Here is a 12,114-nt window from a genome sequence, read left to right on the forward strand (position 1 = left end):
TGGATTTTTCCTTCTTTTTAAAAGGGGTAACCCGTTCGGACTTTCCCCACCGAAACGAATCTGTTTTCTCTTTCAGCACTCCACAGGATGACAAATAGAAATGCTGTGTTCATGTTGCTATTCCAAATCCTGACAATGCTCCTCTTAACCTGTGCTCAAGCAACACTAGAGTGGCCATGGTCTGAAGCCCATGTTAAACATACCAGCAATATAATGCGAAACTCTGACAATAAAGACTTGGCCCTCTTAACTGTAGTAATGCACGGGACCATGATATATTCAAAGAATGAATGGAACAGGGATCCTAAGGGTATTGATCAACTACTCAGACTCAACGGGATGACAGGCGAGGAAATAAAGGTAGGATGCCGGATGATCAATGGATCCACCTATGAGAAGGCATCTCAAATCAATGTGTACAATGTCACATCAAATGAATTGCTAAAGAATACAAAACTTTGTGCAACTGAAAGATTGGACTGTTGGTATAATTTTACCTTGGTACAACCTGTTTTTGTAGTTTGCTGTTGATTTGTGACAGCATGTTTTGTTGTTGCCCAGAGTTTTTATATGCTTTTACTGTATTCAGGAATCTCACAATCTAAGTACGTTCCAATAAAGTGTGGCTACTGTAGGGTTAGATGGCTTCTTTTCTGGTCTCGTTACTTACAGCCTAGGTGCTGGATAAGATCCCAAGGTTCAGGTAACCACCATCAGGTCATGCCAGTTTTGTTCTCCCATGGAAGCACAGGAACTTAGAAAAATAGGTTTAGAATGAGCTAAATGAAATTCCTGGCCCAAGGTAATGTGTAGGCTGAGAGGCTTTAGGAGGAAAGCCTGTTCTGAGTGTGGTGTTCTCCTTGTAACAAAAGCAGGGTCTCATTCTGGCATGCCAGTTGTCGTGGCTAACAAAGAGCTTTTTTGTTTTGTATTGTTATAAATATTAGAAGAGTTCCACTTTGTAAAATGCTTTTGTGATGAGTTCAGGCTACAGTCTTGCATCCATTGAAAGCAGTATTTACTGCAGCTGAGTCTTTCTGTTTGGAGCTGAGGAAGGAAGTATGGATTGAATAACAATCTATTGTTTTTTGACCTGCAGATGGGAGAAGAAAGTGAGGAAAGTCTAACAGAAGAGCAGATTGAGTCACTTCTCCAGACAGTCCCCAGTATTCTTCCAGGGGATCGAGAAGAACAGCAAAGAGACTTGGCAATGTTGACTGAAGACAAAGGTGACCAAACATAGGAGGCATCTAGCCCAAAGCTGGTAACGATTTCAACAGAGGAGAGTGGGCTAACAATTTTCTGGGTTTTACTTGATACCAGTGCAGGCTTGTGGGGTTGTTTTAGCTGGATAAGGGAAGTTGGTCGGGGCTGCTTTGGACGCAAACTCACTATCATTTTCCTTTATGAGGCTACACACATATATAAGGGACAGATCATTCCACTCAATATATAATTAAACCAGAATGCCTTAAAGAACTGAGCCCTTGGGCTTTGCATGCTTCAGAAGATCTGCTCATAAGCTATGCAAGTGTAACACATATTCCTATGTTTTTACATTACCCGGGGACAGCTTGGCCTTAGGAGTGACATGCCATGAATCAGGGGGAATTTAGTGAAATGAAGAGCTCACAGAAGGGATGGGCAGAGACCAAAGTCAGGCATGCAAGGAATTTCTGCCATGCATTTCTACTAAAGGCTGGAGGTTTAGCTTCTAGCTATCATTAGGTTCCAAATCAAACCATGAACTCCTGTGTTAGTTTTGGATTGAAACAGCTATTGAAATCAAGGCCACAAAACCCTTTTCATTGGGGAACAAATCTAAATTTAGGCCCTAATCTTCAAATGAAGCGGATCTACCTCCCTGCATTACTAATGTTCTTTATGGATATATGATACCTTAAAGGCATCTCATTTTCCTCAGTGTGTACAGGGCAAAGAATTGGATTGAGGGATGGATTCTGCTAAAAATGTTACAGAGAGTGAGCCCAATTCATACAGAATCAGTTCACCCATCCTTAAAAATCCCCCTCTGTAAAACCTGCAGGAAGCACAAGCAAAAGAGAAGCTGAGGAAGGAAATACTAAAGCCTTGAGAAACAGCTGTATCGTGTCCTGGTGTGAGGACACCATTGGTTTGAAGGCACAGGGGCTGGGCTGAACTTGCTGACAGCACTGGCATGCTTTTAAGGATGTCATTCCTAACCAGCTTTGCAGAAAGAGTTCACTGTACAGCTGGGGCAGAGCTGAAGCGCTGTGGGAAAGGACTCAGGTTCCAGAGTTGGTGGAGGACTGTCTGCCGTGGGTGCCCCGTTCCCCCGCTGCACCCCCGTAATCTGGGAGGGTGGGCAGGGGCCGCTTCAGCACACGCTTGCTGTGCCAGGCGAGCCCCTGGCCCAAAGCATCTCCCCCACGCCCGTGCCGCCGGTTTCCCCGGTGCCGGGTGAGGAGTGAGCGGGTAGTAACTCCCCGGCGAGGTGCGGCGCTTGGTCAGCTCTGCCCGGGGCTGGCCGGGCCCGCAGGCGGGGCTGTCCGGGCGCTGCCGCAGGGGCCTTGCTGGCGTCCCACCGTTGCCACGGGAACGTGTGTGTCCGTTGCTTCATTGCCAACGGCAGCAGCCCAGCTGGTGGCCGCGCTCCGGCGTGTGAGTGTCCCCAGGCCCCCCCGGGAGCGGGAGGGGGGAGATTGCGGTGCCCAAGGCCGTGTTTTTGGGGCGGTGGCCGCGTTCCGGAGGTGCGGGCTCGGGAGGGGCGGGGGCGGGCGGAGCGCCGGGGCTGGGGGCTGGAGCGGTTGGGGTGAGTGGCACAGCGTGCCCGGGGTGGGGGTGTGGGGTGTGAGCTGGGTGCCGCCCGAACTGTGTCAGGCCCTGGTGCTCACCCTGCTGCCGGGTAGGCTTCCCTGCAAGGAGGCGCTGTGTTTGGGAGGGAGGGCGGGATTTCAGGGGGGAGGGGCTGCCTAAGGAGCGAAGGGGGTGCTCTCGTGCCGGGCTAGAGGAGGCAGCAGCATTTTGTGTCGGGGCCTGTCCCCTCCTGCTGCACCCCCCCCTCCAGCTGCCCCGCTGTGCTCCCCATGAGAGCAGACTTCCCAGGCCAAGGTCTGCCCCCCCATGGGATGCAGCTGTGGCCGCATCCAGGCCCTGGGGCAGGAGTGGAGGGGATGGAGGCTGCTGGTGCTGCCCTCCTTTTCTTGTTCACGGGCTTTTGGGTGTTTGGACCTTAAACCTCAGCGTTGCGATGTGTAAATGAGGGATTCAGAGCCTGAAGGGTGGGGAGGAACTGGGTGAAGTGTCTGTGACACCTCAGGGTTACTGCAGTCCTGGAGGAGGACAGCAGTAAGCCAGGAAATAGGGCCTGTTGTCTGTTCTGGCAGCCAGGAATGTGTGTGTGTGCTGGGTAAGTGGGTATGAGGCTGGAGCCTGCCGAGGTGAGGCTGGGGTGATGCTCCTGCCGCTGCTTTTGGCTGTTTGGCTGTCTCTAGTTTGGCACCTTTTCAATTAAAATGCTGTTGGTTTTGCCAGAGATTCAAACCCCCTTGTGAGAACTGGGCAGGGATGCGCGGAACTCTTGCTGAGAAGGTTTTTGCAGGTTGAGATTAAAAGAGTTTGACTTGGATTGGGGTTTGCGGGAGCATCTTGGGTGAGCTGGCTGATAGCAGAGGTCTGTGGGTGACAGCAGTGGTCAGGATGTAGACACAGCACAGCTGTGCACCGTGAATTGATGCCACAGAAGTTGGGATGTGGTTCAGAAAGGGAGAGAGGATGGCTTTCAGGGATGCTGGCAGTGCCCCATGTTCCAGCTTGGGTGTGTGGTTCACGGGTAGATGACCAAATCCTTGTGTGGCAGCAGAGCCGTGGCTGCTGTGCACATGCAGAGAGCCCCTGGGCAGCGCGGACTTGTCACCTCGTGCTTTTAGCTGCAGGCTGCTGTGGGTCCAAGCGTTTGCTTTGGGTAGGGTGAGATACTGCCCGTGGAAACAGCCTGATAGCCTGTGCCTGCCTATGAGTTCCATGAGCTTTGGCTCAGATCCTGACAGGATCCACTACAGAATGGCAGCGCTTCGCTAACGTGCTCCTCGGCCCAGCAGAGCCAGCTCTGACCCCGCTGAGGCCACTTGCTCCCGACCTGGGGACCCGGTAATAGTCCTTTTGTCTCCTGCTTTTCCACTCCAAGGTCTCTCTCTGTGTGGAAGCTCTGATGTGTTGCCAACCACAATGAAACGTGGTCCCGATGCAGGAAAAAGAGTACATAGTGGGGGGGAAGGGTTGATGCAAGTTGGGAAGCCCAAGATAGCAGAGATGAGGTGCTGGGAGAGGGAAAGTAGTGCTCTAAGTGCTGACGTCGGAAGCTGTGGCTCTAAATTCACAGCACGTGGAGCTCTGGCAGGCCCTTGGAAGGGAGCCTGGTCCTCCTTGCCCGCCTCGCCATCAGCTGAGAGCTTGAGTTTATGGAAAGAAGGAAGGGGAAGGTGTAACACGAGGCTCCTGTTAATTATCTCTGCCGTGGTGGAGCTTTTACAATAAATTGTGGGATGGCAGTACCGAAGTGATAAAAAGACGAGAGGGGCTGGAGTATAAAGGTGCCAGGTGAGGCTTCCTGGGGAGCAAGGCTTGATTTAGAAAGCTCTCAGCCACTTAGTGGTGGGCTGGAGGGGCAAGAGATTAGTCCTGGAAATTCTTCTCCTTTCCTGGCTCCCGTGAGATGCTGTTTATATGGTACTTGCAGCTAAGCAGGTGATTTCTAAGCAAGAAACATGATCGTGCTACTTAAGCCTGAACAGGGCAAGATGATTTAGGTGAAGAAAAGTGTTCAGGAGCATCCTGATTCTCCCTTTTAGCAGATCTCCTCTCTGGCTCTCCCAGCAAAGTGCAATAGAAAGGCAAATGAACCAGTTACTCTGGAGAGAGGTGCCTTATTGCTGCTGAAGGAGGAGGATTTATTGTGTATAGTAAAGCAGGATTCAGCCACCCGTCTGCACTCCTGCAAGAGGAGCTGCTTGCAGTGTACGGGTGGGGCAGGCAGGAGGCACTTGAGGCTCTGACATCGCTTGGAGGGTGCTGGAGCTGGTGGGAAGCAGAAAGTGGGAAGTGCTGAGTGTAAGAGCCTGTGGCTTGTGGTTTGCATGTGGGTGCCAGGCTGTGCGGAGAGCCGAGCTGGGGGTCAGGAGATGCCGGCAAGGCAGTGAGCTGGTTGAACTGGGCTCTGAGCTATCACCAAGCGGCATCTCCCCCGCGGCCGTGCCGCCGGTTTCCCCGGTGCCGGGTGAGGAGTGAGCGGGTAGTAACTCCCCGGCGAGGTGCGGCGCTTGGTCAGCTCTGCCCGGGGCTGGCCGGGCCCGCAGGCGGGGCTGTCCGGGCGCTGCCGCAGGGGCCTTGCTGGCGTCCCGCCGTTGCCACGGGAACGTGTGTGTCCGTTGCTTCATTGCCAACGGCAGCAGCCCGGCTGGTGGCCGCGCTCCGGCGTGTGAGTGTCCCCAGGCCCCCCCGGGAGCGGGAGGGGGGAGATTGCGGTGCCCAAGGCCGTGTTTTTGGGGCGGTGGCCGCGTGAGAACTGGGCAGGGATGCGCGGAACTCTTGCTGAGAAGGTTTTTGCAGGTTGAGATTAAAAGAGTTTGACTTGGATTGGGGTTTGCGGGAGCATCTTGGGTGAGCTGGCTGATAGCAGAGCTCTGTGGGTGACAGCAGTGGTCAGGATGTGGACACAGCACAGCTGTGCACCATGAATTGATGCCACAGAAGTTGGGATGTGGTTCAGAAAGGGAGAGAGGATGGCTTTCAGGGATGCTGGCAGTGCCCCATGTTCCAGCTTGGGTGTGTGGTTCACGGGTAGATGACCAAATCCTTGTGTGGCAGCAGAGCCGTGGCTGCTGTGCACATGCAGAGAGCCCCTGGGCAGCGCGGACTTGTCACCTCGTGCTTTTAGCTGCAGGCTGCTGTGGGTCCAAGCGTTTGCTTTGGGTAGGGTGAGATACTGCCCGTGGAAACAGCCTGATAGCCTGTGCCTGCCTATGAGTTCCATGAGCTTTGGCTCAGATCCTGACAGGATCCACTACAGAATGGCAGCGCTTCGCTAACGTGCTCCTCGGCCCAGCAGAGCCAGCTCTGACCCCGCTGAGGCCACTTGCTCCCGACCTGGGGACCCGGTAATAGTCCTTTCGACTCCTGCTTTTCCACTCCAAGGTCTCTCTCTGTGTGGAAGCTCTGATGTGTTGCCAACCACAATGAAACGTGGTCCCGATGCAGGAAAAAGAGTAAATAGTGGGGGGGAAGGGTTGATGCAAGTTGGGAAGCCCAAGATAGCAGAGATGAGGTGCTGGGAGAGGGAAAGTAGTGCTCTAAGTGCTGACGTCGGGAGCTGTGGCTCTAAATTCACAGCACGTGGAGCTCTGGCAGGCCCTTGGAAGGGAGCCTGGTCCTCCTTGCCCGCCTCGCCATCAGCTGAGAGCTTGAGTTTATGGAAAGAAGGAAGGGGAAGGTGTAACACGAGGCTCCTGTTAATTATCTCTGCCGTGGTGGAGCTTTTACAATAAATTGTGGGATGGCAGTACCGAAGTGATAAAAAGACGAGAGGGGCTGGAGTATAAAGGTGCCAGGTGAGGCTTCCTGGGGAGCAAGGCTTGATTTAGAAAGCTCTCAGCCACTTAGTGGTGGGCTGGAGGGGCAAGAGATTAGTCCTGGAAATTCTTCTCCTTTCCTGGCTCCCGTGAGATGCTGTTTATATGGTACTTGCAGCTAAGCAGGTGATTTCTAAGCAAGAAACATGATCGTGCTACTTAAGCCTGAACAGGGCAAGATGATTTAGGTGAAGAAAAGTGTTCAGGAGCATCCTGATTCTCCCTTTTAGCAGATCTCCTCTCTGGCTCTCCCAGCAAAGTGCAATAGAAAGGCAAATGAACCAGTTACTCTGGAGAGAGGTGCCTTATTGCTGCTGAAGGAGGATTATTTACTGTGTATAGTGAAGCAGGATTCAGCCACCTGTCTGCGCTGCTGCAAGAGGAGCTGCTTGCAGTGTACGGGTGGGGCAGGCAGGAGGCACTTGAGGCTCTGACATCGCTTGGAGGGTGCTGGAGCTGGTGGGAAGCAGAAAGTGGGAAGTGCTGAGTGTCAGAGCCTGTGGCTTGTGGTTTGCATGTGGGTGCCAGGCTGTGCGGAGAGCCGGGCTGGGGGTCAGGAGATGCCGGCAAGGCAGTGAGCTGGTTGAACTGGGCTCTGAGCTATCACCAAGCGGCATCTCCCCCGCGGCCGTGCCGCCGGTTTCCCCGGTGCCGGGTGAGGAGTGAGCGGGTAGTAACTCCCCGGCGAGGTGCGGCGCTTGGTCAGCTCTGCCCGGGGCTGGCCGGGCCCGCAGGCGGGGCTGTCCGGGCGCTGCCGCAGGGGCCTTGCTGGCGTCCCGCCGTTGCCACGGGAACGTGTGTGTCCGTTGCTTCATTGCCAACGGCAGCAGCCCGGCTGGTGGCCGCGCTCCGGCGTGTGAGTGTCCCCAGGCCCCCCCGGGAGCGGGAGGGGGGAGATTGCGGTGCCCAAGGCCGTGTTTTTGGGGCGGTGGCCGCGTGAGAACTGGGCAGGGATGCGCGGAACTCTTGCTGAGAAGGTTTTTGCAGGTTGAGATTAAAAGAGTTTGACTTGGATTGGGGTTTGCGGGAGCATCTTGGGTGAGCTGGCTGATAGCAGAGCTCTGTGGGTGACAGCAGTGGTCAGGATGTGGACACAGCACAGCTGTGCACCGTGAATTGATGCCACAGAAGCTGGGATGTGGTTCAGAAAGGGAGAGAGGATGGCTTTCAGGGATGCTGGCAGTGCCCCATGTTCCAGCTTGGGTGTGTGGTTCAAGGGTAGATGACCAAATCCTTGTGTGGCAGCAGAGCCGTGGCTGCTGTGCACATGCAGAGAGCCCCTGGGCAGCGCGGACTTGTCACCTCGTGCTTTTAGCTGCAGGCTGCTGTGGGTCCAAGCGTTTGCTTTGGGTAGGGTGAGATACTGCCCGTGGAAACAGCCTGATAGCCTGTGCCTGCCTATGAGTTCCATGAGCTTTGGCTCAGATCCTGACAGGATCCACTACAGAATGGCAGCGCTTCGCTAACGTGCTCCTCGGCCCAGCAGAGCCAGCTCTGACCCCGCTGAGGCCACTTGCTCCCGACCTGGGGACCCGGTAATAGTCCTTTCGGCTCCTGCTTTTCCACTCCAAGGTCTCTCTCTGTGTGGAAGCTCTGATGTGTTGCCAACCACAATGAAACGTGGTCCCGATGCAGGAAAAAGAGTAAATAGTGGGGGGGAAGGGTTGATGCAAGTTGGGAAGCCCAAGATAGCAGAGATGAGGTGCTGGGAGAGGGAAAGTAGTGCTCTAAGTGCTGACGTCGGGAGCTGTGGCTCTAAATTCACAGCACGTGGAGCTCTGGCAGGCCCTTGGAAGGGAGCCTGGTCCTCCTTGCCCGCCTCGCCATCAGCTGAGAGCTTGAGTTTATGGAAAGAAGGAAGGGGAAGGTGTAACACGAGGCTCCTGTTAATTATCTCTGCCGTGGTGGAGCTTTTACAATAAATTGTGGGATGGCAGTACCGAAGTGATAAAAAGACGAGAGGGGCTGGAGTATAAAGGTGCCAGGTGAGGCTTCCTGGGGAGCAAGGCTTGATTTAGAAAGCTCTCAGCCACTTAGTGGTGGGCTGGAGGGGCAAGAGATTAGTCCTGGAAATTCTTCTCCTTTCCTGGCTCCCGTGATATGCTGTTTATATGGTAATTGCAGCTAAGCAGGTGATTTCTAAGCAAGAAACATGATCGTGCTACTTAAGCCTGAACAGGGCAAGATGATTTAGGTGAAGAAAAGTGTTCAGGAGCATCCTGATTCTCCCTTTTAGCAGATCTCCTCTCTGGCTCTCCCAGCAAAGTGCAATAGAAAGGCAAATGAACCAGTTACTCTGGAGAGAGGTGCCTTATTGCTGCTGAAGGAGGATTATTTACTGTGTATAGTGAAGCAGGATTCAGCCACCTGTCTGCGCTGCTGCAACAGGAACTGCTTGCAGTGTACGGGTGGGGCAGGCAGGAGGCACTTGAGGCTCTGACATCGCTTGGAGGGTGCTGGAGCTGGTGGGAAGCAGAAAGTGGGAAGTGCTGAGTGTCAGAGCCTGTGGCTTGTGGTTTGCATGTGGGTGCCAGGCTGTGCGGAGAGCCGGGCTGGGGGTCAGGAGATGCCGGCAAGGCAGTGAGCTGGTTGAACTGGGCTCTGAGCTATCACCAAGCGGCATCTCCCCCGCGGCCGTGCCGCCGGTTTCCCCGGTGCCGGGTGAGGAGTGAGCGGGTAGTAACTCCCCGGCGAGGTGCGGCGCTTGGTCAGCTCTGCCCGGGGCTGGCCGGGCCCGCAGGCGGGGCTGTCCGGGCGCTGCCGCAGGGGCCTTGCTGGCGTCCCGCCGTTGCCACGGGAACGTGTGTGTCCGTTGCTTCATTGCCAACGGCAGCAGCCCGGCTGGTGGCCGCGCTCCGGCGTGTGAGTGTCCCCAGGCCCCCCCAGGAGCGGGAGGGGGGAGATTGCGGTGCCCAAGGCCGTGTTTTTGGGGCGGTGGCCGCGTTCCGGAGGTGCGGGCTCGGGAGGGGCGGGGGCGGGCGGAGCGCCGGGGCTGGGGGCTGGAGCGGTTGGGGTGAGTGGCACAGCGTGCCCGGGGTGGGGGTGTGGGGTGTGAGCTGGGTGCCGCCCGAACTGTGTCAGGCCCTGGTGCTCACCCTGCTGCCGGGTAGGCTTCCCTGCAAGGAGGCGCTGTGTTTGGGAGGGAGGGCGGGATTTCAGGGGGGAGGGGCTGCCTAAGGAGCGAAGGGGGGGCTCTCGTGCCGGGCTAGAGGAGGCGGCAGCATTTTGTGTCGGGGCCTGTCCCCTCCAGCTGCACCCCCCCCTCCAGCTGCCCCGCTGTGCTCCCCATGAGAGCAGCTTTCCCAGGCCAAGGTCTGCCCCCCCATGGGATGCAGCTGTGGCCGCATCCAGGCCCTGGGGCAGGAGTGGAGGGGATGGAGGCTGCTGGTGCTGCCCTCCTCTTCTTGTTCACGGGCTTTTGGGTGTTTGGACCTTAAACCTCAGTGTTGCAACGTGTAAATGAGGGTTTCAGAGCCTGAAGGGTTGGGAGGAACTGGGTGAAGTGTCTGTGACACCTCAGGTTTACTGCGGTCCTGGAGGAGGACAGCAGTAAGCCAGGAAATAGGGCCTGTTGTCTGTTCTGGCAGCCAGGAATGTGTGTGTGTGCTGGGTAAGAGGCTGGAGCCTGCCGAGGTGAGGCTGGGGGTGATGCTCCTGCCGCTGCTTTTGGCTGTTTGCCTGTCTCCAGTTTGGTATCTTTTAAATTCAACTGCTGTTGGTTTTGCCAGAGATTCAAACTCCCTTGTGAGAACTGGGCAGGGATGCGCGGAACTCTCGCTGAGAAGGTTTTTGCAGGTTGAGATTAAAAGAGTTTGACTTGGATTGGGGTTTGTGGGAGCATTTTGGGTGAGCTGGCTGATAGCAGAGCTCTGTGGGTGACAGCAGTGGTCAGGATGTGGACACAGCACAGCTGTGCACCGTGAATTGATGCCACAGAAGCTGGGATGTGGTTCAGAAAGGGAGAGAGGATGGCTTTCAGGGATGCTGGCAGTGCCCCATGTTCCAGCTTGGGTGTGTGGTTCAAGGGTAGATGACCAAATCCTTGTGTGGCAGCAGAGCCGTGGCTGCTGTGCACATGCAGAGAGCCCCTGGGCAGCGCGGACTTGTCACCTCGTGCTTTTAGCTGCAGGCTGCTGTGGGTCCAAGCGTTTGCTTTGGGTAGGGTAAGATACTGCCCATGGAAACAGCCTGATAGCCTGTGTCTGCCTATGAGTTCCATGAGCTTTGGCTCAGATCTTGATAGGAGCCACTACAGAATGGCAGCGCTTGGCTGTGTGTGATGGAGATGGAGAGGTGATTGTCAGGCTGGCGACTGGGCCATGGACCTAAAAGCCGGCCATGGAGCGGTCAACCCGCAGTCCTTGTGGGGTGGGGGTGCTGGAGAAGAACTGCTGTTAGGATCAAGTCTTTAGCAGCCCTGCTTGCACAGACGTGGTGTTTATGTTTGAGCTCATTGCTGTTGTTCCTTTAATGTCTTCATGGTTTTCTTTCTGCTGTTACAGCCTCGAATGCCTGTAGAGAGCCTCGAGTGTGAGTGTTAATAAGTGAAAATTAGGGCCCTTGTTCTCCTGGGAGAAATGCTCTTGGGCGCTGTGGGAATTTCATGCCTGGAAGGAGTCATATTTGCTGGATAATTTCTGTAGCTCAAACCAACTGACTGAGCCTGGAGACTCTAGTTCTTCATCAGAGCATTGAACTCCGTGCTGCGTTAGTTAGAAACACAACAAAGCTCCTGGCACGGAGGGTGGGCGTTGGGCTGGCGAAGTGGGAAGGGGTCTGGTCTGATCTTGTTCACGCTCGGGGCAGCCGCGGTCCCTGGGCTGGAGGTTGGTGTAATAACCCTGAGCAGGTGATAAGGTCGGGCACAAAGTCACCTGGGGTCAGATGCTCTTCCTGGATTTTCAAAGTACCATTGTTGCTCCTTCCAGATGAGCTGAGACATGGCTACTAAGAACGTTCATCGATCCAGTGAGCTCTCTGGAATATTCCAGCGCAGAGTAGTAACAGCTCCAAAGAAGAAGTATGTCACTGTAAGTACCTGCTGTGGCCAGATAGGAGCTGTGGTGAGGCTGGAAACCTGCCCTGCGTCCCTCCTCTGCCTGCCCCTCCTGTTTAGCCACACTGTGAAGGTACACACCACCACCCCATCTTGTTGGTGCCATACTTGTGTTGGAGGTGGCCATCAAGGTGCGGTGGGAGATGGAGTGTGGGCTGAAAGTCCCGAGTCTTGTCTGAATGTGCTGCTGGAACCCAGTTAACGGGATGTCCTGGGCAGTGCACTGGAGTAGCTGAAGCATTGGGGTGCTTCTACCCATCCTCTTGGTGAGGGCAGCAGTATCTTCTGTCATGGAAGCGTCCTTGCAGGCGCTGCTCTGACCATCCCTGCCCTCCCAGCAGCTGGGGATGTGGTGGGGCTGCTCAGACTCTGCCTGAAGACTTGAGAGATGTGTCCAGTCCCAGCTAGAATGGGGTCCAAACCAGTTTTGTCATGTGTGTCATCCTGGGT

The 12,114-nt window shown here is 55.2% G+C and overlaps 1 long non-coding RNA gene across 2 annotated transcripts; it reads left to right on the forward strand.

Moving 5' to 3' along the window:
* The first annotated feature begins 244 nt into the window (after positions 1–244).
* LOC311201902 lies at positions 245–11,637 on the forward strand. Of its 2 annotated transcripts, none has more exons than XR_014617890.1 (3): positions 245–360; positions 1,100–1,264; positions 11,537–11,637. It is a non-coding gene; the product is annotated as an uncharacterized lncRNA (long non-coding RNA). The 2 variants fall into 2 exon arrangements; XR_014617891.1 differs by having other exon boundaries at positions 1,100–1,229; positions 11,537–11,615.
* The last annotated feature ends 477 nt before the right edge of the window (positions 11,638–12,114 follow it).

The sequence above is a fragment of the Gallinula chloropus genome (genome assembly GCF_964237585.1).
Source record: "Gallinula chloropus genome assembly, chromosome: 28".
Lineage (NCBI taxonomy): Eukaryota > Metazoa > Chordata > Aves > Gruiformes > Rallidae > Gallinula > Gallinula chloropus.